Source organism: Rhinoderma darwinii (genome assembly GCF_050947455.1).
Source record: "Rhinoderma darwinii isolate aRhiDar2 chromosome 5 unlocalized genomic scaffold, aRhiDar2.hap1 SUPER_5_unloc_15, whole genome shotgun sequence".
Lineage (NCBI taxonomy): Eukaryota > Metazoa > Chordata > Amphibia > Anura > Rhinodermatidae > Rhinoderma > Rhinoderma darwinii.
In genome coordinates this window covers 301467-325646 of record NW_027461771.1, presented here as the reverse complement: position 1 = coordinate 325646, position 24180 = coordinate 301467, and the positions used below count along the sequence as shown (strand labels likewise).

At 47.6% G+C, this 24180-nt stretch overlaps 16 non-coding genes across 16 annotated transcripts; all 16 read right to left on the bottom strand.

Annotated features, from left to right (window-relative positions):
* Positions 1 to 608: 608 nt before the first annotated feature.
* Positions 609 to 799, bottom strand: LOC142685839 (U2 spliceosomal RNA). The gene has a single exon (XR_012855279.1). It is a non-coding gene; the product is annotated as a U2 spliceosomal RNA (small nuclear RNA).
* Positions 800 to 2075: 1276 nt separating this feature from the next.
* On the bottom strand, positions 2076 to 2266 carry LOC142685837 (U2 spliceosomal RNA). The gene has a single exon (XR_012855278.1). It is a non-coding gene; the product is annotated as a U2 spliceosomal RNA (small nuclear RNA).
* Positions 2267 to 3566: 1300 nt separating this feature from the next.
* On the bottom strand, positions 3567 to 3757 carry LOC142685836 (U2 spliceosomal RNA). The gene has a single exon (XR_012855277.1). It is a non-coding gene; the product is annotated as a U2 spliceosomal RNA (small nuclear RNA).
* Positions 3758 to 5045: 1288 nt separating this feature from the next.
* Positions 5046 to 5236, bottom strand: LOC142685835 (U2 spliceosomal RNA). Its single transcript, XR_012855276.1, has one exon. It is a non-coding gene; the product is annotated as a U2 spliceosomal RNA (small nuclear RNA).
* A 1292-nt stretch (positions 5237 to 6528) lies between these two features.
* On the bottom strand, positions 6529 to 6719 carry LOC142685834 (U2 spliceosomal RNA). The gene has a single exon (XR_012855275.1). It is a non-coding gene; the product is annotated as a U2 spliceosomal RNA (small nuclear RNA).
* Positions 6720 to 8007: 1288 nt separating this feature from the next.
* On the bottom strand, positions 8008 to 8198 carry LOC142685841 (U2 spliceosomal RNA). Its single transcript, XR_012855281.1, has one exon. It is a non-coding gene; the product is annotated as a U2 spliceosomal RNA (small nuclear RNA).
* Positions 8199 to 9498: 1300 nt separating this feature from the next.
* On the bottom strand, positions 9499 to 9689 carry LOC142685870 (U2 spliceosomal RNA). Its single transcript, XR_012855308.1, has one exon. It is a non-coding gene; the product is annotated as a U2 spliceosomal RNA (small nuclear RNA).
* Positions 9690 to 10969: 1280 nt separating this feature from the next.
* Positions 10970 to 11160, bottom strand: LOC142685833 (U2 spliceosomal RNA). Its single transcript, XR_012855274.1, has one exon. It is a non-coding gene; the product is annotated as a U2 spliceosomal RNA (small nuclear RNA).
* A 1288-nt stretch (positions 11161 to 12448) lies between these two features.
* LOC142685831 (U2 spliceosomal RNA) lies at positions 12449 to 12639 on the bottom strand. Its single transcript, XR_012855272.1, has one exon. It is a non-coding gene; the product is annotated as a U2 spliceosomal RNA (small nuclear RNA).
* Positions 12640 to 13939: 1300 nt separating this feature from the next.
* LOC142685869 (U2 spliceosomal RNA) lies at positions 13940 to 14130 on the bottom strand. Its single transcript, XR_012855307.1, has one exon. It is a non-coding gene; the product is annotated as a U2 spliceosomal RNA (small nuclear RNA).
* Positions 14131 to 15410: 1280 nt separating this feature from the next.
* LOC142685830 (U2 spliceosomal RNA) lies at positions 15411 to 15601 on the bottom strand. The gene has a single exon (XR_012855271.1). It is a non-coding gene; the product is annotated as a U2 spliceosomal RNA (small nuclear RNA).
* Positions 15602 to 16889: 1288 nt separating this feature from the next.
* On the bottom strand, positions 16890 to 17080 carry LOC142685829 (U2 spliceosomal RNA). Its single transcript, XR_012855270.1, has one exon. It is a non-coding gene; the product is annotated as a U2 spliceosomal RNA (small nuclear RNA).
* A 1288-nt stretch (positions 17081 to 18368) lies between these two features.
* On the bottom strand, positions 18369 to 18559 carry LOC142685828 (U2 spliceosomal RNA). Its single transcript, XR_012855269.1, has one exon. It is a non-coding gene; the product is annotated as a U2 spliceosomal RNA (small nuclear RNA).
* A 1276-nt stretch (positions 18560 to 19835) lies between these two features.
* On the bottom strand, positions 19836 to 20026 carry LOC142685825 (U2 spliceosomal RNA). The gene has a single exon (XR_012855268.1). It is a non-coding gene; the product is annotated as a U2 spliceosomal RNA (small nuclear RNA).
* Positions 20027 to 21322: 1296 nt separating this feature from the next.
* On the bottom strand, positions 21323 to 21513 carry LOC142685863 (U2 spliceosomal RNA). Its single transcript, XR_012855301.1, has one exon. It is a non-coding gene; the product is annotated as a U2 spliceosomal RNA (small nuclear RNA).
* A 1284-nt stretch (positions 21514 to 22797) lies between these two features.
* On the bottom strand, positions 22798 to 22988 carry LOC142685824 (U2 spliceosomal RNA). The gene has a single exon (XR_012855267.1). It is a non-coding gene; the product is annotated as a U2 spliceosomal RNA (small nuclear RNA).
* Between the last annotated feature and the right edge of the window lie 1192 nt (positions 22989 to 24180).

Below are 24180 nucleotides of genomic sequence, written 5' to 3'. Positions count from 1 at the left end.
TCCTTGCACAGTTTGTTATTCTTCTAGGTAACATAGTAACAAATCCAAATTGCTGCTCTCTTTGTAGGCAAGCAAGGCTTTGTTGCAACTGCAATTCTTACTTCTTCTTGAAATGTAGGGACGACAGTACATTCCATCACATCCATCTAGTGTACACAGGTAGGTCCATTGTGGCGGGCAGGCGAGCGGGCGGGCTGCTTTATTGGCTGTTTGCTGTTCCCCTACTCCACTCCACTATTTGACTGTTGTGCTGCATCAATCAATCAATCAATCAATCAATCAATCAATCAATCAATCAATCAATCAATCAGTGGCTGGCTCAGGTGCAGATCTTTAACTTACCTAAAAGGGAGGGCGGAGAGAAGACAAGGAAGGTGAATGAGGTGTTCCAATGTGAAATGCCGGAAACACAGAAACACAGACGACACACAACAAGAGGTGGCAATCTATTCATTAATTGCATTTAATCAATGAGCTCATTATCACTCATGCATTGTCCAACAGGTGTTGAAATAATGGGATTAAAAGGGGAGATCCCTTCAGAAAGACAGAAACAATAGCAAAGACAAAAAACACTTTTGGAATCTGCTTTTAGTCAACACATAAGGAAAGGGTGCACCGGTCCTGGAAATACTGCAATACCAGGTCAATGCGTGGAGTGGACAGAGCAAGCTCTATTTCCATCTCCCTGTTCTAAAAATCCATTTAATATATGGTCCCCAGATAGGGGACGTATCAGATATTAAACTGATAAGAACAGATACTACACTTGATCTTAGCCAAAAGGCCGAGAAGCGATAACCCGAACGGGCCGCGCGTTGCCCGAGCCTGCCCGATACTGCTGTTCAGCCCTTGCAGCGATTCAGCCTACTTCTAGGCAATTCCATGGGGCCCTGCAGGCTCACACACTCACAGCTACACGGGAGGTGAATAAAGGCCGGAGAGGAAGCCAGACAGGATTTGCTTCTTTTGCTTGCACCACAATGCAGTGCTCAAAGAGGAGGAATCTACATAAAAACGCCTTCCTGGCAACGCCCAAATGCCCTGCTGCCATGCAGATAAACACTGGCAGCGGCAGCAAGTGCATGCCCACAGCCACCCCTTGTTCCTTCACACCTTGTATCAGCTGTAATCCAGTCCAGTCCAGTGCTGCCTGCTGAGCAGCACTGACCAACACTGCCTGGGCCCAGGCTTTTATCTCTGAGGCCCCATTATGATGTCAGAAAGCTGGCTCTGGAATCCTGAGGGCTCCACTATGACACGTGCAAAGTTCCGTCTGAACTTTATATAAGACGGTGAGGCTCAGTCAGTCACTCAGTGTTGCCTGAGAGGGCAACACTGCAACAGCCGGCCGCCAGGCTGTCTTTTTTTTGCACAGCTAGTTGCCTCCAGGAGGCCACAAGAGGGAGACAAGGGACTGCAAAATGGAAAATAGGCATCCACCAACTTTACAGACAACTTCTCCTTGCTCCTACAACCTCCATCCTTGCACAGTTTGTTATTCTTCTAGGTAACATAGTAACAAATCCAAATTGCTGCTCTCTTTGTAGGCAAGCAAGGCTTTGTTGCAACTGCAATTCTTACTTCTTCTTGAAATGTAGGGACGACAGTACATTCCATCACATCCATCTAGTGTACACAGGTAGGTCCATTGTGGCGGGCAGGCGAGCGGGCGGGCTGCTTTATTGGCTGTTTGCTGTTCCCCTACTCCACTCCACTATTTGACTGTTGTGCTGCATCAATCAATCAATCAATCAATCAATCAATCAATCAATCAGTGGCTGGCTCAGGTGCAGCTCTTTAACTTACCTAAAAGGGAGGGCGGAGAGAAGACAAGGAAGGTGAATGAGGTGTTCCAATGTGAAATGCCGGAAACACAGAAACACAGACGACACACAACAAGAGGTGGCAATCTATTCATTAATTGCATTTAATCAATGAGCTCATTATCACTCATGCATTGTCCAACAGGTGTTGAAATAATGGGATTAAAAGGGGAGATCCCTTCAGAAAGACAGAAACAATAGCAAAGACAAAAAACACTTTTGGAATCTGCTTTTAGTCAACACATAAGGAAAGGGTGCACCGGTCCTGGAAATACTGCAATACCAGGTCAATGCGTGGAGTGGACAGAGCAAGCTCTATTTCCATCTCCCTGTTCTAAAAATCCATTTAATATATGGTCCCCAGATAGGGGACGTATCAGATATTAAACTGATAAGAACAGATACTACACTTGATCTTAGCCAAAAGGCCGAGAAGCGATAACCCGAACGGGCCGCGCGTTGCCCGAGCCTGCCCGATACTGCTGTTCAGCCCTTGCAGCGATTCAGCCTACTTCTAGGCAATTCCATGGGGCCCTGCAGGCTCACACACTCACAGCTACACGGGAGGTGAATAAAGGCCGGAGAGGAAGCCAGACAGGATTTGCTTCTTTTGCTTGCACCACAATGCAGTGCTGAAAGAGGAGGAATCTACATAAAAACGCCTTCCTGGCAACGCCCAAATGCCCTGCTGCCATGCAGATAAACACTGGCAGCGGCAGCAAGTGCATGCCCACAGCCACCCCTTGTTCCTTCACACCTTGTATCAGCTGTAATCCAGTCCAGTCCAGTGCTGCCTGCTGAGCAGCACTGACCAACACTGCCTGGGCCCAGGCTTTTATCTCTGAGGCCCCATTATGATGTCAGAAAGCTGGCTCTGGAATCCTGAGGGCTCCACTATGACACGTGCAAAGTTCCGTCTGAACTTTATATAAGACGGTGAGGCTCAGTCAGTCACTCAGTGTTGCCTGAGAGGGCAACACTGCAACAGCCGGCCGCCAGGCTGTCTTTTTTTTGCACAGCTAGTTGCCTCCAGGAGGCCACAAGAGGGAGACAAGGGACTGCAAAATGGAAAATAGGCATCCACCAACTTTACAGACAACTTCTCCTTGCTCCTACAACCTCCATCCTTGCACAGTTTGTTATTCTTCTAGGTAACATAGTAACAAATCCAAATTGCTGCTCTCTTTGTAGGCAAGCAAGGCTTTGTTGCAACTGCAATTCTTACTTCTTCTTGAAATGTAGGGACGACAGTACATTCCATCACATCCATCTAGTGTACACAGGTAGGTCCATTGTGGCGGGCAGGCGAGCGGGCGGGCTGCTTTATTGGCTGTTTGCTGTTCCCCTACTCCACTCCACTATTTGACTGTTGTGCTGCATCAATCAATCAATCAATCAATCAATCAATCAATCAATCAATCAATCAATCAATCAATCAATCAGTGGCTGGCTCAGGTGCAGCTCTTTAACTTACCTAAAAGGGAGGGCGGAGAGAAGACAAGGAAGGTGAATGAGGTGTTCCAATGTGAAATGCCGGAAACACAGAAACACAGACGACACACAACAAGAGGTGGCAATCTATTCATTAATTGCATTTAATCAATGAGCTCATTATCACTCATGCATTGTCCAACAGGTGTTGAAATAATGGGATTAAAAGGGGAGATCCCTTCAGAAAGACAGAAACAATAGCAAAGACAAAAAACACTTTTGGAATCTGCTTTTAGTCAACACATAAGGAAAGGGTGCACCGGTCCTGGAAATACTGCAATACCAGGTCAATGCGTGGAGTGGACAGAGCAAGCTCTATTTCCATCTCCCTGTTCTAAAAATCCATTTAATATATGGTCCCCAGATAGGGGACGTATCAGATATTAAACTGATAAGAACAGATACTACACTTGATCTTAGCCAAAAGGCCGAGAAGCGATAACCCGAACGGGCCGCGCGTTGCCCGAGCCTGCCCGATACTGCTGTTCAGCCCTTGCAGCGATTCAGCCTACTTCTAGGCAATTCCATGGGGCCCTGCAGGCTCACACACTCACAGCTACACGGGAGGTGAATAAAGGCCGGAGAGGAAGCCAGACAGGATTTGCTTCTTTTGCTTGCACCACAATGCAGTGCTGAAAGAGGAGGAATCTACATAAAAACGCCTTCCTGGCAACGCCCAAATGCCCTGCTGCCATGCAGATAAACACTGGCAGCGGCAGCAAGTGCATGCCCACAGCCACCCCTTGTTCCTTCACACCTTGTATCAGCTGTAATCCAGTCCAGTCCAGTGCTGCCTGCTGAGCAGCACTGACCAACACTGCCTGGGCCCAGGCTTTTATCTCTGAGGCCCCATTATGATGTCAGAAAGCTGGCTCTGGAATCCTGAGGGCTCCACTATGACACGTGCAAAGTTCCGTCTGAACTTTATATAAGACGGTGAGGCTCAGTCAGTCACTCAGTGTTGCCTGAGAGGGCAACACTGCAACAGCCGGCCGCCAGGCTGTCTTTTTTTTGCACAGCTAGTTGCCTCCAGGAGGCCACAAGAGGGAGACAAGGGACTGCAAAATGGAAAATAGGCATCCACCAACTTTACAGACAACTTCTCCTTGCTCCTACAACCTCCATCCTTGCACAGTTTGTTATTCTTCTAGGTAACATAGTAACAAATCCAAATTGCTGCTCTCTTTGTAGGCAAGCAAGGCTTTGTTGCAACTGCAATTCTTACTTCTTCTTGAAATGTAGGGACGACAGTACATTCCATCACATCCATCTAGTGTACACAGGTAGGTCCATTGTGGCGGGCAGGCGAGCGGGCGGGCTGCTTTATTGGCTGTTTGCTGTTCCCCCACTCCACTCCACTATTTGACTGTTGTGCTGCATCAATCAATCAATCAATCAATCAATCAATCAATCAATCAATCAATCAATCAGTGGCTGGCTCAGGTGCAGCTCTTTAACTTACCTAAAAGGGAGGGCGGAGAGAAGACAAGGAAGGTGAATGAGGTGTTCCAATGTGAAATGCCGGAAACACAGAAACACAGACGACACACAACAAGAGGTGGCAATCTATTCATTAATTGCATTTAATCAATGAGCTCATTATCACTCATGCATTGTCCAACAGGTGTTGAAATAATGGGATTAAAAGGGGAGATCCCTTCAGAAAGACAGAAACAATAGCAAAGACAAAAAACACTTTTGGAATCTGCTTTTAGTCAACACATAAGGAAAGGGTGCACCGGTCCTGGAAATACTGCAATACCAGGTCAATGCGTGGAGTGGACAGAGCAAGCTCTATTTCCATCTCCCTGTTCTAAAAATCCATTTAATATATGGTCCCCAGATAGGGGACGTATCAGATATTAAACTGATAAGAACAGATACTACACTTGATCTTAGCCAAAAGGCCGAGAAGCGATAACCCGAACGGGCCGTGCGTTGCCCGAGCCTGCCCGATACTGCTGTTCAGCCCTTGCAGCGATTCAGCCTACTTCTAGGCAATTCCATGGGGCCCTGCAGGCTCACACACTCACAGCTACACGGGAGGTGAATAAAGGCCGGAGAGGAAGCCAGACAGGATTTGCTTCTTTTGCTTGCACCACAATGCAGTGCTGAAAGAGGAGGAATCTACATAAAAACGCCTTCCTGGCAACGCCCAAATGCCCTGCTGCCATGCAGATAAACACTGGCAGCGGCAGCAAGTGCATGCCCACAGCCACCCCTTGTTCCTTCACACCTTGTATCAGCTGTAATCCAGTCCAGTCCAGTGCTGCCTGCTGAGCAGCACTGACCAACACTGCCTGGGCCCAGGCTTTTATCTCTGAGGCCCCATTATGATGTCAGAAAGCTGGCTCTGGAATCCTGAGGGCTCCACTATGACACGTGCAAAGTTCCGTCTGAACTTTATATAAGACGGTGAGGCTCAGTCAGTCACTCAGTGTTGCCTGAGAGGGCAACACTGCAACAGCCGGCCGCCAGGCTGTCTTTTTTTTGCACAGCTAGTTGCCTCCAGGAGGCCACAAGAGGGAGACAAGGGACTGCAAAATGGAAAATAGGCATCCACCAACTTTACAGACAACTTCTCCTTGCTCCTACAACCTCCATCCTTGCACAGTTTGTTATTCTTCTAGGTAACATAGTAACAAATCCAAATTGCTGCTCTCTTTGTAGGCAAGCAAGGCTTTGTTGCAACTGCAATTCTTACTTCTTCTTGAAATGTAGGGACGACAGTACATTCCATCACATCCATCTAGTGTACACAGGTAGGTCCATTGTGGCGGGCAGGCGAGCGGGCGGGCTGCTTTATTGGCTGTTTGCTGTTCCCCTACTCCACTCCACTATTTGACTGTTGTGCTGCATCAATCAATCAATCAATCAATCAATCAATCAATCAATCAATCAATCAATCAATCAGTGGCTGGCTCAGGTGCAGCTCTTTAACTTACCTAAAAGGGAGGGCGGAGAGAAGACAAGGAAGGTGAATGAGGTGTTCCAATGTGAAATGCCGGAAACACAGAAACACAGACGACACACAACAAGAGGTGGCAATCTATTCATTAATTGCATTTAATCAATGAGCTCATTATCACTCATGCATTGTCCAACAGGTGTTGAAATAATGGGATTAAAAGGGGAGATCCCTTCAGAAAGACAGAAACAATAGCAAAGACAAAAAACACTTTTGGAATCTGCTTTTAGTCAACACATAAGGAAAGGGTGCACCGGTCCTGGAAATACTGCAATACCAGGTCAATGCGTGGAGTGGACAGAGCAAGCTCTATTTCCATCTCCCTGTTCTAAAAATCCATTTAATATATGGTCCCCAGATAGGGGACGTATCAGATATTAAACTGATAAGAACAGATACTACACTTGATCTTAGCCAAAAGGCCGAGAAGCGATAACCCGAACGGGCCGTGCGTTGCCCGAGCCTGCCCGATACTGCTGTTCAGCCCTTGCAGCGATTCAGCCTACTTCTAGGCAATTCCATGGGGCCCTGCAGGCTCACACACTCACAGCTACACGGGAGGTGAATAAAGGCCGGAGAGGAAGCCAGACAGGATTTGCTTCTTTTGCTTGCACCACAATGCAGTGCTGAAAGAGGAGGAATCTACATAAAAACGCCTTCCTGGCAACGCCCAAATGCCCTGCTGCCATGCAGATAAACACTGGCAGCGGCAGCAAGTGCATGCCCACAGCCACCCCTTGTTCCTTCACACCTTGTATCAGCTGTAATCCAGTCCAGTCCAGTGCTGCCTGCTGAGCAGCACTGACCAACACTGCCTGGGCCCAGGCTTTTATCTCTGAGGCCCCATTATGATGTCAGAAAGCTGGCTCTGGAATCCTGAGGGCTCCACTATGACACGTGCAAAGTTCCGTCTGAACTTTATATAAGACGGTGAGGCTCAGTCAGTCACTCAGTGTTGCCTGAGAGGGCAACACTGCAACAGCCGGCCGCCAGGCTGTCTTTTTTTTGCACAGCTAGTTGCCTCCAGGAGGCCACAAGAGGGAGACAAGGGACTGCAAAATGGAAAATAGGCATCCACCAACTTTACAGACAACTTCTCCTTGCTCCTACAACCTCCATCCTTGCACAGTTTGTTATTCTTCTAGGTAACATAGTAACAAATCCAAATTGCTGCTCTCTTTGTAGGCAAGCAAGGCTTTGTTGCAACTGCAATTCTTACTTCTTCTTGAAATGTAGGGACGACAGTACATTCCATCACATCCATCTAGTGTACACAGGTAGGTCCATTGTGGCGGGCAGGCGAGCGGGCGGGCTGCTTTATTGGCTGTTTGCTGTTCCCCTACTCCACTCCACTATTTGACTGTTGTGCTGCATCAATCAATCAATCAATCAATCAATCAATCAATCAATCAATCAATCAATCAGTGGCTGGCTCAGGTGCAGCTCTTTAACTTACCTAAAAGGGAGGGCGGAGAGAAGACAAGGAAGGTGAATGAGGTGTTCCAATGTGAAATGCCGGAAACACAGAAACACAGACGACACACAACAAGAGGTGGCAATCTATTCATTAATTGCATTTAATCAATGAGCTCATTATCACTCATGCATTGTCCAACAGGTGTTGAAATAATGGGATTAAAAGGGGAGATCCCTTCAGAAAGACAGAAACAATAGCAAAGACAAAAAACACTTTTGGAATCTGCTTTTAGTCAACACATAAGGAAAGGGTGCATCGGTCCTGGAAATACTGCAATACCAGGTCAATGCGTGGAGTGGACAGAGCAAGCTCTATTTCCATCTCCCTGTTCTAAAAATCCATTTAATATATGGTCCCCAGATAGGGGACGTATCAGATATTAAACTGATAAGAACAGATACTACACTTGATCTTAGCCAAAAGGCCGAGAAGCGATAACCCGAACGGGCCGCGCGTTGCCCGAGCCTGCCCGATACTGCTGTTCAGCCCTTGCAGCGATTCAGCCTACTTCTAGGCAATTCCATGGGGCCCTGCAGGCTCACACACTCACAGCTACACGGGAGGTGAATAAAGGCCGGAGAGGAAGCCAGACAGGATTTGCTTCTTTTGCTTGCACCACAATGCAGTGCTGAAAGAGGAGGAATCTACATAAAAACGCCTTCCTGGCAACGCCCAAATGCCCTGCTGCCATGCAGATAAACACTGGCAGCGGCAGCAAGTGCATGCCCACAGCCACCCCTTGTTCCTTCACACCTTGTATCAGCTGTAATCCAGTCCAGTCCAGTGCTGCCTGCTGAGCAGCACTGACCAACACTGCCTGGGCCCAGGCTTTTATCTCTGAGGCCCCATTATGATGTCAGAAAGCTGGCTCTGGAATCCTGAGGGCTCCACTATGACACGTGCAAAGTTCCGTCTGAACTTTATATAAGACGGTGAGGCTCAGTCAGTCACTCAGTGTTGCCTGAGAGGGCAACACTGCAACAGCCGGCCGCCAGGCTGTCTTTTTTTTGCACAGCTAGTTGCCTCCAGGAGGCCACAAGAGGGAGACAAGGGACTGCAAAATGGAAAATAGGCATCCACCAACTTTACAGACAACTTCTCCTTGCTCCTACAACCTCCATCCTTGCACAGTTTGTTATTCTTCTAGGTAACATAGTAACAAATCCAAATTGCTGCTCTCTTTGTAGGCAAGCAAGGCTTTGTTGCAACTGCAATTCTTACTTCTTCTTGAAATGTAGGGACGACAGTACATTCCATCACATCCATCTAGTGTACACAGGTAGGTCCATTGTGGCGGGCAGGCGAGCGGGCGGGCTGCTTTATTGGCTGTTTGCTGTTCCCCTACTCCACTCCACTATTTGACTGTTGTGCTGCATCAATCAATCAATCAATCAATCAATCAATCAATCAATCAATCAATCAATCAATCAATCAATCAGTGGCTGGCTCAGGTGCAGCTCTTTAACTTACCTAAAAGGGAGGGCGGAGAGAAGACAAGGAAGGTGAATGAGGTGTTCCAATGTGAAATGCCGGAAATACAGAAACACAGACGACACACAACAAGAGGTGGCAATCTATTCATTAATTGCATTTAATCAATGAGCTCATTATCACTCATGCATTGTCCAACAGGTGTTGAAATAATGGGATTTAAATGGGAGATCCCTTCAGAAAGACAGAAACAATAGCAAAGACAAAAAACACTTTTGGAATCTGCTTTTAGTCAACACATAAGGAAAGGGTGCACCGGTCCTGGAAATACTGCAATACCAGGTCAATGCGTGGAGTGGACAGAGCAAGCTCTATTTCCATCTCCCTATTCTAAAAATCCATTTAATATATGTTCCCCAGATAGGGGACGTATCAGATATTAAACTGATAAGAACAGATACTACATTTGATCTTAGCCAAAAGGCCGAGAAGCGATAACCCGAACGGGCCGCGCGTTGCCCGAGCCTGCCCGATACTGCTGTTCAGCCCTTGCAGCGATTCAGCCTACTTCTAGGAAATTCCATGGGGCCCTGCAGGCTCACACACTCACAGCTACACGGGAGGTGAATAAAGGCCGGAGAGGAAGCCAGACAGGATTTGCTTCTTTTGCTTGCACCACAATGCAGTGCTGAAAGAGGAGGAATCTACATAAAAACGCCTTCCTGGCAACGCCCAAATGCCCTGCTGCCATGCAGATAAACACTGGCAGCGGCAGCAAGTGCATGCCCACAGCCACCCCTTGTTCCTTCACACCTTGTATCAGCTGTAATCCAGTCCAGTCCAGTGCTGCCTGCTGAGCAGCACTGACCAACACTGCCTGGGCCCAGGCTTTTATCTCTGAGGCCCCATTATGATGTCAGAAAGCTGGCTCTGGAATCCTGAGGGCTCCACTATGACACGTGCAAAGTTCCGTCTGAACTTTATATAAGACGGTGAGGCTCAGTCAGTCACTCAGTGTTGCCTGAGAGGGCAACACTGCAACAGCCGGCCGCCAGGCTGTCTTTTTTTTGCACAGCTAGTTGCCTCCAGAAGGCCACAAGAGGGAGACAAGGGACTGCAAAATGGAAAATAGGCATCCACCAACTTTACAGACAACTTCTCCTTGCTCCTACAACCTCCATCCTTGCACAGTTTGTTATTCTTCTAGGTAACATAGTAACAAATCCAAATTGCTGCTCTCTTTGTAGGCAAGCAAGGCTTTGTTGCAACTGCAATTCTTACTTCTTCTTGAAATGTAGGGACGACAGTACATTCCATCACATCCATCTAGTGTACACAGGTAGGTCCATTGTGGCGGGCAGGCGAGCGGGCGGGCTGCTTTATTGGCTGTTTGCTGTTCCCCTACTCCACTCCACTATTTGACTGTTGTGCTGCATCAATCAATCAATCAATCAATCAATCAATCAATCAATCAGTGGCTGGCTGGCTCAGGTGCAGCTCTTTAACTTACCTAAAAGGGAGGGCGGAGAGAAGACAAGGAAGGTGAATGAGGTGTTCCAATGTGAAATGCCGGAAACACAGAAACACAGACGACACACAACAAGAGGTGGCAATCTATTCATTAATTGCATTTAATCAATGAGCTCATTATCACTCATGCATTGTCCAACAGGTGTTGAAATAATGGGATTAAAAGGGGAGATCCCTTCAGAAAGACAGAAACAATAGCAAAGACAAAAAACACTTTTGGAATCTGCTTTTAGTCAACACATAAGGAAAGGGTGCACCGGTCCTGGAAATACTGCAATACCAGGTCAATGCGTGGAGTGGACAGAGCAAGCTCTATTTCCATCTCCCTGTTCTAAAAATCCATTTAATATATGGTCCCCAGATAGGGGACGTATCAGATATTAAACTGATAAGAACAGATACTACACTTGATCTTAGCCAAAAGGCCGAGAAGCGATAACCCGAACGGGCCGCGCGTTGCCCGAGCCTGCCCGATACTGCTGTTCAGCCCTTGCAGCGATTCAGCCTACTTCAAGGCAATTCCATGGGGCCCTGCAGGCTCACACACTCACAGCTACACGGGAGGTGAATAAAGGCCGGAGAGGAAGCCAGACAGGATTTGCTTCTTTTGCTTGCACCACAATGCAGTGCTGAAAGAGGAGGAATCTACATAAAAACGCCTTCCTGGCAACGCCCAAATGCCCTGCTGCCATGCAGATAAACACTGGCAGCGGCAGCAAGTGCATGCCCACAGCCACCCCTTGTTCCTTCACACCTTGTATCAGCTGTAATCCAGTCCAGTCCAGTGCTGCCTGCTGAGCAGCACTGACCAACACTGCCTGGGCCCAGGCTTTTATCTCTGAGGCCCCATTATGATGTCAGAAAGCTGGCTCTGGAATCCTGAGGGCTCCACTATGACACGTGCAAAGTTCCGTCTGAACTTTATATAAGACGGTGAGGCTCAGTCAGTCACTCAGTGTTGCCTGAGAGGGCAACACTGCAACAGCCGGCCGCCAGGCTGTCTTTTTTTTGCACAGCTAGTTGCCTCCAGGAGGCCACAAGAGGGAGACAAGGGACTGCAAAATGGAAAATAGGCATCCACCAACTTTACAGACAACTTCTCCTTGCTCCTACAACCTCCATCCTTGCACAGTTTGTTATTCTTCTAGGTAACATAGTAACAAATCCAAATTGCTGCTCTCTTTGTAGGCAAGCAAGGCTTTGCTGCAACTGCAATTCTTACTTCTTCTTGAAATGTAGGGACGACAGTACATTCCATCACATCCATCTAGTGTACACAGGTAGGTCCATTGTGGCGGGCAGGCGAGCGGGCGGGCTGCTTTATTGGCTGTTTGCTGTTCCCCTACTCCACTCCACTATTTGACTGTTGTGCTGCATCAATCAATCAATCAATCAATCAATCAATCAATCAATCAATCAATCAATCAGTGGCTGGCTCAGGTGCAGCTCTTTAACTTACCTAAAAGGGAGGGCGGAGAGAAGACAAGTAAGGTGAATGAGGTGTTCCAATGTGAAATGCCGGAAACACAGAAACACAGACGACACACAACAAGAGGTGGCAATCTATTCATTAATTGCATTTAATCAATGAGCTCATTATCACTCATGCATTGTCCAACAGGTGTTGAAATAATGGGATTAAAAGGGGAGATCCCTTCAGAAAGACAGAAACAATAGCAAAGACAAAAAACACTTTTGGAATCTGCTTTTAGTCAACACATAAGGAAAGGGTGCACCGGTCCTGGAAATACTGCAATACCAGGTCAATGCGTGGAGTGGACAGAGCAAGCTCTATTTCCATCTCCCTGTTCTAAAAATCCATTTAATATATGGTCCCCAGATAGGGGACGTATCAGATATTAAACTGATAAGAACAGATACTACACTTGATCTTAGCCAAAAGGCCGAGAAGCGATAACCCGAACGGGCCGCGCGTTGCCCGAGCCTGCCCGATACTGCTGTTCAGCCCTTGCAGCGATTCAGCCTACTTCTAGGCAATTCCATGGGGCCCTGCAGGCTCACACACTCACAGCTACACGGGAGGTGAATAAAGGCCGGAGAGGAAGCCAGACAGGATTTGCTTATTTTGCTTGCACCACAATGCAGTGCTGAAAGAGGAGGAATCTACATAAAAACGCCTTCCTGGCAACGCCCAAATGCCCTGCTGCCATGCAGATAAACACTGGCAGCGGCAGCAAGTGCATGCCCACAGCCACCCCTTGTTCCTTCACACCTTGTATCAGCTGTAATCCAGTCCAGTCCAGTGCTGCCTGCTGAGCAGCACTGACCAACACTGCCTGGGCCCAGGCTTTTATCTCTGAGGCCCCATTATGATGTCAGAAAGCTGGCTCTGGAATCCTGAGGGCTCCACTATGACACGTGCAAAGTTCCGTCTGAACTTTATATAAGACGGTGAGGCTCAGTCAGTCACTCAGTGTTGCCTGAGAGGGCAACACTGCAACAGCCGGCCGCCAGGCTGTCTTTTTTTTGCACAGCTAGTTGCCTCCAGGAGGCCACAAGAGGGAGACAAGGGACTGCAAAATGGAAAATAGGCATCCACCAACTTTACAGACAACTTCTCCTTGCTCCTACAACCTCCATCCTTGCACAGTTTGTTATTCTTCTAGGTAACATAGTAACAAATCCAAATTGCTGCTCTCTTTGTAGGCAAGCAAGGCTTTGTTGCAACTGCAATTCTTACTTCTTCTTGAAATGTAGGGACGACAGTACATTCCATCACATCCATCTAGTGTACACAGGTAGGTCCATTGTGGCGGGCAGGCGAGCGGGCGGGCTGCTTTATTGGCTGTTTGCTGTTCCCCTACTCCACTCCACTATTTGACTGTTGTGCTGCATCAATCAATCAATCAATCAATCAATCAATCAATCAATCAATCAATCAATCAATCAATCAATCAGTGGCTGGCTCAGGTGCAGCTCTTTAACTTACCTAAAAGGGAGGGCGGAGAGAAGACAAGGAAGGTGAATGAGGTGTTCCAATGTGAAATGCCGGAAATACAGAAACACAGACGACACACAACAAGAGGTGGCAATCTATTCATTAATTGCATTTAATCAATGAGCTCATTATCACTCATGCATTGTCCAACAGGTGTTGAAATAATGGGATTTAAATGGGAGATCCCTTCAGAAAGACAGAAACAATAGCAAAGACAAAAAACACTTTTGGAATCTGCTTTTAGTCAACACATAAGGAAAGGGTGCACCGGTCCTGGAAATACTGCAATACCAGGTCAATGCGTGGAGTGGACAGAGCAAGCTCTATTTCCATCTCCCTATTCTAAAAATCCATTTAATATATGTTCCCCAGATAGGGGACGTATCAGATATTAAACTGATAAGAACAGATACTACATTTGATCTTAGCCAAAAGGCCGAGAAGCGATAACCCGAACGGGCCGCGCGTTGCCCGAGCCTGCCCGATACTGCTGTTCAGCCCTTGCAGCGATTCAGCCTACTTCTAGGAAATTCCATGGGGCCCTGCAGGCTCACACACTCACAGCTACACGGGAGGTGAATAAAGGCCGGAGAGGAAGCCAGACAGGATTTGCTTCTTTTGCTTGCACCACAATGCAGTGCTGAAAGAGGAGGAATCTACATAAAAACGCCTTCCTGGCAACGCCCAAATGCCCTGCTGCCATGCAGATAAACACTGGCAGCGGCAGCAAGTGCATGCCCACAGCCACCCCTTGTTCCTTCACACCTTGTATCAGCTGTAATCCAGTCCAGTCCAGTGCTGCCTGCTGAGCAGCACTGACCAACACTGCCTGGGCCCAGGCTTTTATCTCTGAGGCCCCATTATGATGTCAGAAAGCTGGCTCTGGAATCCTGAGGGCTCCACTATGACACGTGCAAAGTTCCGTCTGAACTTTATATAAGACGGTGAGGCTCAGTCAGTCACTCAGTGTTGCCTGAGAGGGCAACACTGCAACAGCCGGCCGCCAGGCTGTCTTTTTTTTGCACAGCTAGTTGCCTCCAGAAGGCCACAAGAGGGAGACAAGGGACTGCAAAATGGAAAATAGGCATCCACCAACTTTACAGACAACTTCTCCTTGCTCCTACAACCTCCATCCTTGCACAGTTTGTTATTCTTCTAGGTAACATAGTAACAAATCCAAATTGCTGCTCTCTTTGTAGGCAAGCAAGGCTTTGTTGCAACTGCAATTCTTACTTCTTCTTGAAATGTAGGGACGACAGTACATTCCATCACATCCATCTAGTGTACACAGGTAGGTCCATTGTGGCGGGCAGGCGAGCGGGCGGGCTGCTTTATTGGCTGTTTGCTGTTCCCCTACTCCACTCCACTATTTGACTGTTGTGCTGCATCAATCAATCAATCAATCAATCAATCAATCAATCAATCAGTGGCTGGCTGGCTCAGGTGCAGCTCTTTAACTTACCTAAAAGGGAGGGCGGAGAGAAGACAAGGAAGGTGAATGAGGTGTTCCAATGTGAAATGCCGGAAACACAGAAACACAGACGACACACAACAAGAGGTGGCAATCTATTCATTAATTGCATTTAATCAATGAGCTCATTATCACTCATGCATTGTCCAACAGGTGTTGAAATAATGGGATTAAAAGGGGAGATCCCTTCAGAAAGACAGAAACAATAGCAAAGACAAAAAACACTTTTGGAATCTGCTTTTAGTCAACACATAAGGAAAGGGTGCACCGGTCCTGGAAATACTGCAATACCAGGTCAATGCGTGGAGTGGACAGAGCAAGCTCTATTTCCATCTCCCTGTTCTAAAAATCCATTTAATATATGGTCCCCAGATAGGGGACGTATCAGATATTAAACTGATAAGAACAGATACTACACTTGATCTTAGCCAAAAGGCCGAGAAGCGATAACCCGAACGGGCCGCGCGTTGCCCGAGCCTGCCCGATACTGCTGTTCAGCCCTTGCAGCGATTCAGCCTACTTCAAGGCAATTCCATGGGGCCCTGCAGGCTCACACACTCACAGCTACACGGGAGGTGAATAAAGGCCGGAGAGGAAGCCAGACAGGATTTGCTTCTTTTGCTTGCACCACAATGCAGTGCTGAAAGAGGAGGAATCTACATAAAAACGCCTTCCTGGCAACGCCCAAATGCCCTGCTGCCATGCAGATAAACACTGGCAGCGGCAGCAAGTGCATGCCCACAGCCACCCCTTGTTCCTTCACACCTTGTATCAGCTGTAATCCAGTCCAGTCCAGTGCTGCCTGCTGAGCAGCACTGACCAACACTGCCTGGGCCCAGGCTTTTATCTCTGAGGCCCCATTATGATGTCAGAAAGCTGGCTCTGGAATCCTGAGGGCTCCACTATGACACGTGCAAAGTTCCGTCTGAACTTTATATAAGACGGTGAGGCTCAGTCAGTCACTCAGTGTTGCCTGAGAGGGCAACACTGCAACAGCCGGCCGCCAGGCTGTCTTTTTTTTGCACAGCTAGTTGCCTCCAGGAGGCCACAAGAGGGAGACAAGGGACTGCAAAATGGAAAATAGGCATCCACCAACTTTACAGACAACTTCTCCTTGCTCCTACAACCTCCATCCTTGCACAGTTTGTTATTCTTCTAGGTAACATAGTAACAAATCCAAATTGCTGCTCTCTTTGTAGGCAAGCAAGGCTTTGCTGCAACTGCAATTCTTACTTCTTCTTGAAATGTAGGGACGACAGTACATTCCATCACATCCATCTAGTGTACACAGGTAGGTCCATTGTGGCGGGCAGGCGAGCGGGCGGGCTGCTTTATTGGCTGTTTGCTGTTCCCCTACTCCACTCCACTATTTGACTGTTGTGCTGCATCAATCAATCAATCAATCAATCAATCAATCAATCAATCAATCAATCAATCAGTGGCTGGCTCAGGTGCAGCTCTTTAACTTACCTAAAAGGGAGGGCGGAGAGAAGACAAGGAAGGTGAATGAGGTGTTCCAATGTGAAATGCCGGAAACACAGAAACACAGACGACACACAACAAGAGGTGGCAATCTATTCATTAATTGCATTTAATCAATGAGCTCATTATCACTCATGCATTGTCCAACAGGTGTTGAAATAATGGGATTAAAAGGGGAGATCCCTTCAGAAAGACAGAAACAATAGCAAAGACAAAAAACACTTTTGGAATCTGCTTTTAGTCAACACATAAGGAAAGGGTGCACCGGTCCTGGAAATACTGCAATACCAGGTCAATGCGTGGAGTGGACAGAGCAAGCTCTATTTCCATCTCCCTGTTCTAAAAATCCATTTAATATATGGTCCCCAGATAGGGGACGTATCAGATATTAAACTGATAAGAACAGATACTACACTTGATCTTAGCCAAAAGGCCGAGAAGCGATAACCCGAACGGGCCGCGCGTTGCCCGAGCCTGCCCGATACTGCTGTTCAGCCCTTGCAGCGATTCAGCCTACTTCTAGGCAATTCCATGGGGCCCTGCAGGCTCACACACTCACAGCTACACGGGAGGTGAATAAAGGCCGGAGAGGAAGCCAGACAGGATTTGCTTCTTTTGCTTGCACCACAATGCAGTGCTGAAAGAGGAGGAATCTACATAAAAACGCCTTCCTGGCAACGCCCAAATGCCCTGCTGCCATGCAGATAAACACTGGCAGCGGCAGCAAGTGCATGCCCACAGCCACCCCTTGTTCCTTCACACCTTGTATCAGCTGTAATCCAGTCCAGTCCAGTGCTGCCTGCTGAGCAGCACTGACCAACACTGCCTGGGCCCAGGCTTTTATCTCTGAGGCCCCATTATGATGTCAGAAAGCTGGCTCTGGAATCCTGAGGGCTCCACTATGACACGTGCAAAGTTCCGTCTGAACTTTATATAAGACGGTGAGGCTCAGTCAGTCACTCAGTGTTGCCTGAGAGGGCAACACTGCAACAGCCGGCCGCCAGGCTGTCTTTTTTTTGCACAGCTAGTTGCCTCCAGGAGGCCACAAGAGGGAGACAAGGGACTGCAAAATGGAAAATAGGCATCCACCAACTTTACAGACAACTTCTCCTTGCTCCTACAACCTCCATCCTTGCACAGTTTGTTATTCTTCTAGGTAACATAGTAACAAATCCAAATTGCTGCTCTCTTTGTAGGCAAGCAAGGCTTTGTTGCAACTGCAATTCTTACTTCTTCTTGAAATGTAGGGACGACAGTACATTCCATCACATCCATCTAGTGTACACAGGTAGGTCCATTGTGGCGGGCAGGCGAGCGGGCGGGCTGCTTTATTGGCTGTTTGCTGTTCCCCTACTCCACTCCACTATTTGACTGTTGTGCTGCATCAATCAATCAATCAATCAATCAATCAATCAATCAATCAATCAATCAATCAGTGGCTGGCTCAGGTGCAGCTCTTTAACTTACCTAAAAGGGAGGGCGGAGAGAAGACAAGGAAGGTGAATGAGGTGTTCCAATGTGAAATGCCGGAAACACAGAAACACAGACGACACACAACAAGAGGTGGCAATCTATTCATTAATTGCATTTAATCAATGAGCTCATTATCACTCATGCATTGTCCAACAGGTGTTGAAATAATGGGATTAAAAGGGGAGATCCCTTCAGAAAGACAGAAACAATAGCAAAGACAAAAAACACTTTTGGAATCTGCTTTTAGTCAACACATAAGGAAAGGGTGCACCGGTCCTGGAAATACTGCAATACCAGGTCAATGCGTGGAGTGGACAGAGCAAGCTCTATTTCCATCTCCCTGTTCTAAAAATCCATTTAATATATGGTCCCCAGATAGGGGACGTATCAGATATTAAACTGATAAGAACAGATACTACACTTGATCTTAGCCAAAAGGCCGAGAAGCGATAACCCGAACGGGCCGCGCGTTGCCCGAGCCTGCCCGATACTGCTGTTCAGCCCTTGCAGCGATTCAGCCTACTTCTAGGCAATTCCATGGGGCCCTGCAGGCTCACACACTCACAGCTACACGGGAGGTGAATAAAGGCCGGAGAGGAAGCCAGACAGGATTTGCTTCTTTTGCTTGCACCACAATGCAGTGCTGAAAGAGGAGGAATCTACATAAAAACGCCTTCCTGGCAACGCCCAAATGCCCTGCTGCCATGCAGATAAACACTGGCAGCGGCAGCAAGTGCATGCCCACAGCCACCCCTTGTTCCTTCACACCTTGTATCAGCTGTAATCCAGTCCAGTCCAGTGCTGCCTGCTGAGCAGCACTGACCAACACTGCCTGGGCCCAGGCTTTTATCTCTGAGGCCCCATTATGATGTCAGAAAGCTGGCTCTGGAATCCTGAGGGCTCCACTATGACACGTGCAAAGTTCCGTCTGAACTTTATATAAGACGGTGAGGCTCAGTCAGTCACTCAGTGTTGCCTGAGAGGGCAACACTGCAACAGCCGGCCGCCAGGCTGTCTTTTTTTTGCACAGCTAGTTGCCTCCAGGAGGCCACAAGAGGGAGACAAGGGACTGCAAAATGGAAAATAGGCATCCACCAACTTTACAGACAACTTCTCCTTGCTCCTACAACCTCCATCCTTGCACAGTTTGTTATTCTTCTAGGTAACATAGTAACAAATCCAAATTGCTGCTCTCTTTGTAGGCAAGCAAGGCTTTGTTGCAACTGCAATTCTTACTTCTTCTTGAAATGTAGGGACGACAGTACATTCCATCACATCCATCTAGTGTACACAGGTAGGTCCATTGTGGCGGGCAGGCGAGCGGGCGGGCTGCTTTATTGGCTGTTTGCTGTTCCCCTACTCCACTCCACTATTTGACTGTTGTGCTGCATCAATCAATCAATCAATCAATCAATCAATCAATCAATCAGTGGCTGGCTCAGGTGCAGCTCTTTAACTTACCTAAAAGGGAGGGCGGAGAGAAGACAAGGAAGGTGAATGAGGTGTTCCAATGTGAAATGCCGGAAACACAGAAACACAGACGACACACAACAAGAGGTGGCAATCTATTCATTAATTGCATTTAATCAATGAGCTCATTATCACTCATGCATTGTCCAACAGGTGTTGAAATAATGGGATTAAAAGGGGAGATCCCTTCAGAAAGACAGAAACAATAGCAAAGACAAAAAACACTTTTGGAATCTGCTTTTAGTCAACACATAAGGAAAGGGTGCACCGGTCCTGGAAATACTGCAATACCAGGTCAATGCGTGGAGTGGACAGAGCAAGCTCTATTTCCATCTCCCTGTTCTAAAAATCCATTTAATATATGGTCCCCAGATAGGGGACGTATCAGATATTAAACTGATAAGAACAGATACTACACTTGATCTTAGCCAAAAGGCCGAGAAGCGATAACCCGAACGGGCCGCGCGTTGCCCGAGCCTGCCCGATACTGCTGTTCAGCCCTTGCAGCGATTCAGCCTACTTCTAGGCAATTCCATGGGGCCCTGCAGGCTCACACACTCACAGCTACACGGGAGGTGAATAAAGGCCGGAGAGGAAGCCAGACAGGATTTGCTTCTTTTGCTTGCACCACAATGCAGTGCTGAAAGAGGAGGAATCTACATAAAAACGCCTTCCTGGCAACGCCCAAATGCCCTGCTGCCATGCAGATAAACACTGGCAGCGGCAGCAAGTGCATGCCCACAGCCACCCCTTGTTCCTTCACACCTTGTATCAGCTGTAATCCAGTCCAGTCCAGTGCTGCCTGCTGAGCAGCACTGACCAACACTGCCTGGGCCCAGGCTTTTATCTCTGAGGCCCCATTATGATGTCAGAAAGCTGGCTCTGGAATCCTGAGGGCTCCACTATGACACGTGCAAAGTTCCGTCTGAACTTTATATAAGACGGTGAGGCTCAGTCAGTCACTCAGTGTTGCCTGAGAGGGCAACACTGCAACAGCCGGCTGCCAGGCTGTCTTTTTTTTGCACAGCTAGTTGCCTCCAGGAGGCCACAAGAGGGAGACAAGGGACTGCAAAATGGAAAATAGGCATCCACCAACTTTACAGACAACTTCTCCTTGCTCCTACAACCTCCATCCTTGCACAGTTTGTTATTCTTCTAGGTAACATAGTAACAAATCCAAATTGCTGCTCTCTTTGTAGGCAAGCAAGGCTTTGTTGCAACTGCAATTCTTACTTCTTCTTGAAATGTAGGGACGACAGTACATTCCATCACATCCATCTAGTGTACACAGGTAGGTCCATTGTGGCGGGCAGGCGAGCGGGCGGGCTGCTTTATTGGCTGTTTGCTGTTCCCCTACTCCACTCCACTATTTGACTGTTGTGCTGCATCAATCAATCAATCAATCAATTAATCAATCAATCAATCAATCAATCAATCAATCAATCAGTGGCTGGCTCAGGTGCAGCTCTTTAACTTACCTAAAAGGGAGGGCGGAGAGAAGACAAGGAAGGTGAATGAGGTGTTCCAATGTGAAATGCCGGAAACACAGAAACACAGACGACACACAACAAGAGGTGGCAATCTATTCATTAATTGCATTTAATCAATGAGCTCATTATCACTCATGCATTGTCCAACAGGTGTTGAAATAATGGGATTAAAAGGGGAGATCCCTTCAGAAAGACAGAAACAATAGCAAAGACAAAAAACACTTTTGGAATCTGCTTTTAGTCAACACATAAGGAAAGGGTGCACCGGTCCTGGAAATACTGCAATACCAGGTCAATGCGTGGAGTGGACAGAGCAAGCTCTATTTCCATCTCCCTGTTCTAAAAATCCATTGAATATATGGTCCCCAGATAGGGGACGTATCAGATATTAAACTGATAAGAACAGATACTACACTTGATCTTAGCCAAAAGGCCGAGAAGCGATAACCCGAACGGGCCGCGCGTTGCCCGAGCCTGCCCGATACTGCTGTTCAGCCCTTGCAGCGATTCAGCCTACTTCTAGGCAATTCCATGGGGCCCTGCAGGCTCACACACTCACAGCTACACGGGAGGTGAATAAAGGCCGGAGAGGAAGCCAGACAGGATTTGCTTCTTTTGCTTGCACCACAATGCAGTGCTGAAAGAGGAGGAATCTACATAAAAACGCCTTCCTGGCAACGCCCAAATGCCCTGCTGCCATGCAGATAAACACTGGCAGCGGCAGCAAGTGCATGCCCACAGCCACCCCTTGTTCCTTCACACCTTGTATCAGCTGTAATCCAGTCCAGTCCAGTGCTGCCTGCTGAGCAGCACTGACCAACACTGCCTGGGCCCAGGCTTTTATCTCTGAGGCCCCATTATGATGTCAGAAAGCTGGCTCTGGAATCCTGAGGGCTCCACTATGACACGTGCAAAGTTCCGTCTGAACTTTATATAAGACGGTGAGGCTCAGTCAGTCACTCAGTGTTGCCTGAGAGGGCAACACTGCAACAGCCGGCCGCCAGGCTGTCTTTTTTTTGCACAGCTAGTTGCCTCCAGGAGGCCACAAGAGGGAGACAAGGGACTGCAAAATGGAAAATAGGCATCCACCAACTTTACAGACAACTTCTCCTTGCTCCTACAACCTCCATCCTTGCACAGTTTGTTATTCTTCTAGGTAACATAGTAACAAATCCAAATTGCTGCTCTCTTTGTAGGCAAGCAAGGCTTTGTTGCAACTGCAATTCTTACTTCTTCTTGAAATGTAGGGACGACAGTACATTCCATCACATCCATCTAGTGTACACAGGTAGGTCCATTGTGGCGGGCAGGCGAGCGGGCGGGCTGCTTTATTGGCTGTTTGCTGTTCCCCTACTCCACTCCACTATTTGACTGTTGTGCTGCATCAATCAATCAATCAATCAATCAATCAATCAATCAATCAATCAATCAGTGGCTGGCTCAGGTGCAGCTCTTTAACTTACCTAAAAGGGAGGGCGGAGAGAAGACAAGGAAGGTGAATGAGGTGTTCCAATGTGAAATGCCGGAAACACAGAAACACAGACGACACACAACAAGAGGTGGCAATCTATTCATTAATTGCATTTAATCAATGAGCTCATTATCACTCATGCATTGTCCAACAGGTGTTGAAATAATGGGATTAAAAGGGGAGATCCCTTCAGAAAGACAGAAACAATAGCAAAGACAAAAAACACTTTTGGAATCTGCTTTTAGTCAACACATAAGGAAAGGGTGCACCGGTCCTGGAAATACTGCAATACCAGGTCAATGCGTGGAGTGGACAGAGCAAGCTCTATTTCCATCTCCCTGTTCTAAAAATCCATTTAATATATGGTCCCCAGATAGGGGACGTATCAGATATTAAACTGATAAGAACAGATACTACACTTGATCTTAGCCAAAAGGCCGAGAAGCGATAACCCGAACGGGCCGCGCGTTGCCCGAGCCTGCCCGATACTGCTGTTCAGCCCTTGCAGCGATTCAGCCTACTTCTAGGCAATTCCATGGGGCCCTGCAGGCTCACACACTCACAGCTACACGGGAGGTGAATAAAGGCCGGAGAGGAAGCCAGACAGGATTTGCTTCTTTTGCTTGCACCACAATGCAGTGCTGAAAGAGGAGGAATCTACATAAAAACGCCTTCCTGGCAACGCCCAAATGCCCTGCTGCCATGCAGATAAACACTGGCAGCGGCAGCAAGTGCATGCCCACAGCCACCCCTTGTTCCTTCACACCTTGTATCAGCTGTAATCCAGTCCAGTCCAGTGCTGCCTGCTGAGCAGCACTGACCAACACTGCCTGGGCCCAGGCTTTTATCTCTGAGGCCCCATTATGATGTCAGAAAGCTGGCTCTGGAATCCTGAGGGCTCCACTATGACACGTGCAAAGTTCCGTCTGAACTTTATATAAGACGGTGAGGCTCAGTCAGTCACTCAGTGTTGCCTGAGAGGGCAACACTGCAACAGCCGGCCGCCAGGCTGTCTTTTTTTTGCACAGCTAGTTGCCTCCAGGAGGCCACAAGAGGGAGACAAGGGACTGCAAAATGGAAAATAGGCATCCACCAACTTTACAGACAACTTCTCCTTGCTCCTACAACCTCCATCCTTGCACAGTTTGTTATTCTTCTAGGTAACATAGTAACAAATCCAAATTGCTGCTCTCTTTGTAGGCAAGCAAGGCTTTGTTGCAACTGCAATTCTTACTTCTTCTTGAAATGTAGGGACGACAGTACATTCCATCACATCCATCTAGTGTACACAGGTAGGTCCATTGTGGCGGGCAGGCGAGCGGGCGGGCTGCTTTATTGGCTGTTTGCTGTTCCCCTACTCCACTCCACTATTTGACTGTTGTGCTGCATCAATCAATCAATCAATCAATCAATCAATCAATCAATCAATCAATCAGTGGCTGGCTCAGGTGCAGCTCTTTAACTTACCTAAAAGGGAGGGCGGAGAGAAGACAAGGAAGGTGAATGAGGTGTTCCAATGTGAAATGCCGGAAACACAGAAACACAGACGACACACAACAAGAGGTGGCAATCTATTCATTAATTGCATTTAATCAATGAGCTCATTATCACTCATGCATTGTCCAACAGGTGTTGAAATAA